The following is a 4,700-nucleotide window of genomic DNA, read 5'->3' as shown; positions in this document are numbered from 1 at the left end:
TTTTTCTGGTAGACTTGGAACTTCATTGCAATGCAAGGACTTAAAAAAATTCCCAATGGTCTTCTAAGGCAAAATGCCCTCCACATACAGAGAAAGAACTATGGAAGTCAATTGCTGAAGGTAGCAGATCATTTTATTTTGCATTATATTTTGGTTTGTTATATGATTTCTCCCATTCATTTTAATTCTTGTACACAGCATGACTACAGTGAAAATGTATTTAATAGGAATGTATCTGTTGAACCTATATAAAACTGCATGCCATCTAGGGGAGAGAGAGGGGAGGAAGGAGGGAGGGAGAGGGGAGGAAGGAGAGAGGGAGGAGAAAAAAAAAATCTAAGTTACATGGTAGTGATTGTAGAACACCGAAAATAAATAAAATTAATAAAATTAAAAGAAAGAAGGAAAGAAAAATGATAAGCAGGAAAATTTCAGAAAAACCTGAAAAGACTTACATGAACTGATGGTGAGTGAGGGGGGCAGAACCAGGAGACCATTGTACACAATTACAGCCATGCTGTGCAATGACTAACTTTCACAGACTTGGCTCTTCTCAGCAATGCAAGGTTCTAAGACAACTCCAAAAGGCGCATGATGGAAAATGCTCTCCACATCCACTGAAAGAATTATGGAACCTGAATGCAAATCAAAGCATACTATTTGCTCTCTTTTTTGTTTTTGTTTTTGCTTTGCTTCTTCTTTCTCATGGTTCATTCCATTGGTTATAATTCCTCTTTACGAGTCTATATCGGATTGCATGCCATCTTGGGGGAGGGGGGAGGAGGAGAAAGCTCAAAAGCCTGTGGAACTGAATGGTGTAAGCTAAAAATAAAAAAATATTAAAAAATATTAAATTAAGGACCTCACATTCTTTACATGAAATGAATCCTAAGATCATACAAAGACTTAGATGTTAAAGGGAATTAATGTCAACTATTTGTCTAGTTCAATCTTCTTACATATGAGGAAACTAAAGCCAAGAAAGGTTAGATGACTTTCCAAAGGATAGCTACAAAGGTAATAATTAAGCCCAAGAGACACATATCAAGTCCAGGTCCTCTGCTTCTAAGTCCACTGATCTCTCTACTCCAACAAGATCCCTTTACTACCCCACCTTTATCTGTTGAAATCCTGTACATCTTCTATGATTTCTCTCCTCTGAATTCTGACAGCGTTTCTCAAATGAGTTAACATGTACAGCATTCTGCAAAGTTTAAAGCACTATATGAACGCTAGCTATTGTTATTATTACTACTAGTGTTACTACTCTTCTACAATGATTACTTTTTATGTTGTATTCTATCTAGTCAGGTTTTAAGTCCCCTATTAGATTGTAAGAGTCTGGAGAACAATGAGAATGACTTCTTTATTTTTTTATGTTTCCCACAATTCCTTTCACATAGCAACTACTCAAATGCTCAAAGGAAATGAAAATCATCAAGAGCCACCATGGCTTCATCACAAATAGGTCATGCAGATTAACCTTATTTCTTTTGTTTGACAGATTTACTAGAATAGTCAATCAGGAATGCTGAAGCTATAGCTCATCCAGATTTTAATAAATCACTGATAAAGCCTTTCATGCTAGCCTTGGAGAAAATATGGCGACATAGGCTAGATGATAACACAATTCTACTGATTCTGAACTAGTTAAATGAGAAAATCCAAAGTGGAGTAATAATTAATTGTTCAACATCAACTAAGAAGGAGATCCCTAGAGGAGGGACTCTGGACTCTACGTCTGACTGTGGTATGTAACATTTTCATCAGTTACTTGGATAGATGCAAAGAGAGCATGCCTATGTAAAGACATAGAGCAGAGAGGGACAGCTAACACAATGGATATGTTGAGTTTAAGATGAGTTCAATGGTCAAAGGCTGAAAAACAGCTTTTGAATCGGCCATTAGATTTAGCAATTAAGAGATCATTGGCAATTTTGGAGAGAGTCTGACAAAGTCAAGATCCAAAATGATACTGACAGATTAGAACACTGAACTGAATCCAGTGACATGAAATGTAACATGGATGAAAGTAAAGTCATATACTTAGATCCAAAAAATCAACTGTCCAAATACAAGATTAGTAAGTCATAGTTAGATACCAGTTTATCTTAAAAAGATCTGGAGACTTAGGTGGATTACAAGCTCAGTCAGTCAAAAGTGTAGTGTGGAAGCCAGGAGAGTCAGCACAACCTTGAGTAACATGAAGAGACACAACATCCTGAAATTAGGAGACTAAGTCATATGGAGCTGTACCCAGATGTCATATCACATCTCAAGTATCTGTGCTCTGTCTGGGACCCCACAGTACAGGAAAAACAAAAACATTCTCCAAAATTACCAATGATCTCTTAATTTCTCTATCTACTGGATGATTCAAAAGTTTCTCTGTAGCCTCTGACCCAACATGTCTAAAACGGAACTCATTATCTCTCCCCAAAACCCTGACTTCCTAACTTTCCTATTACTGTCAAGTACAACATCATCCTTACAATCACTCAGGCTTCAAAACCTTGGTGGCATCCTCACCTTCTCACTCCCCACTATCCAATCTATTTCCAAGTCTTGTTGAATCTGTCTTCAAAACACCACCTGAATATGGCTCTTTCTCTCCTCCAACACTGCCACACTCTGATGTAGGTCCTCACCACCACACACTTGGACTATTTCAATAGGCTGCTGGTGGGTCTGCCTGCCCCAACTACCTCCTCACTCCGCAGGTCATCCTCCACACTGCTGTCAAACTGATCTTCCTAAAGGTTAAGTGTGACTGACTAGATCATCCTCCTATTGAAAAAATCTCAGCGGTGCCCTCAATTTCTCCATTCAGCATTCAGAGTCCTTCGGAATCTTCCCCATCCTCCTTTTCTAGTCTTCTTACCTTCTTCTCCTCCTTACACTCTACCATCCATCTCTTAACTAGACATTTTCACTAGCAGATTCCCATACCTGAAATTCCCTTCCTCCTCATCTCTGCTTTCTGGTTCTTCTAGCTTCCTTTAAGTCCCAGATAAATCCTACCTTATATAAGAAGTCTTTTCCAATCTCCCTTAAGGACAGGGTCTTCCTTCAAATGACCATCTCCACTTATCCTGTAAACATCTTTTTTGTACACAGATGTTTGGCTCCCCAGTTAGACTGTGAATTCCTTGCATGAAGGAACTGTCTTTTTCTTTATATCCCCAGCACTTGGCACAATACTGGGCACATAGCAAATACTTAATAAATGCTGATTTCATTTGATCTGATTTTACATTACAGCTTATTGAGCCAGGGAGGGGTGTAAACAAGGCAGACTAGAGTTTCAGGAGTATCCATATGGCAGCACATCCATACGGATAAGATTGGGAAAACTTGAGACAAAAAGGCCCAACAGTGTGCTCCTGAAAAAGTCCAGGAAATATGTGATGAGGTCCTGAATTAGGGTGTGAGTACAGAGAAGGAAAAATAAAGAAGAGATGTAACAGCAATAAAATGAGTGAGACTTGGCAATTAACTGGAAAGGGTTTGAGAGAAAGAGATGAGAATGACTAAGGCTATAAACCTGAGTAACTAAAAGGCTCCGGTTCCAGCTCCACATTGCCTGTGTGTCTGGTCTGTTGTACTCCAGCCTTCAAGGCATCCACAGCACCAAGACTGGTACTCAGGTCCCTCCCATTTCTCTTCCTCCACTCTGAAGCCTGGCAGCCTCCACCATTTTCTTATTCTTCGAGGCTAGGTCACAGCCATGTGTGGCCAATGCATTTGACTAGGGTCTAACTAAAGAACCGGCCAATTCATCATTCATTAGAAGGAAATTTTTGTGGTGGCTGGTATTCTCTTCTACAGGCAACTACAGCTGACAATGCTTTGTGGCCCACCACGAAGGCAGCAAGGAAATCTTCAAACCTGAAATACGTTCCAACCATCTTATCCTTAAGGTTCACTTCTCAACTTTCCTCTCATGAGAGAAAGCATGCCCCAAGAGCAGTGGAGAACTGAAACATTTCCATGGTACTCCATGACCCAGGGATTTGCAGATCTTGTAGTCTATCTATATGAAATGGCCTGTCTCCCCTAGGAGACAAGCTTGATTCAAGTAACTCAATGGAGGATACTGTCAGTGGCCAGGCCAGATGCAACCTTGTATAAAAAATCTGCATCTCCTCCTCCATTAACACTATGGCAAAACTATGACCCCTGACAACACTACCATACCTAGAAGAAGCTATTATTCTGGTTAAGAATCTCTACTTCCAGGACTCATGGCAAAACATTATATGAAACACTTCCATCTTCCCTTCAAAGGTCTTCCTCTCCTGAGGGGAAAACATGGCACTTCTAGACCCAGAAAAAGCTAGAGCAACTTGTTCTGTTTGAGAATCTCTATCTGTTCTGACATCTCGCTAATCCTCACTGAGGAGAAACCTGCCACAGGAGCCAACTAGGGCAAGGTTGGACTTTGATGGTCCAAGACCCAGAAGAAGCCACTAGAATTCAATCTGACTGAGAATCCCTACTTGCTCTGGTGTCTCATGGTCATATCCTTCTTTGCAACATCCACATCGCCTTTTGTCCATTCCTCTGCTCCTGTGAAGATTCCTGCCATAGGAACAGACTATGAGAAGGCTGGCCTTCTACCGACAGCACTCCTAGAAGTAGAAGCAACTAAAACAGCTCATTCTGATTGTAAATCCCTATTTATTATGGTGATTCATGGC

This window comes from Notamacropus eugenii, chromosome 5 (assembly GCF_028372415.1).
Source record: "Notamacropus eugenii isolate mMacEug1 chromosome 5, mMacEug1.pri_v2, whole genome shotgun sequence".
NCBI lineage: Eukaryota > Metazoa > Chordata > Mammalia > Diprotodontia > Macropodidae > Notamacropus > Notamacropus eugenii.
Note: the sequence above shows the minus strand (reverse complement) of the source record.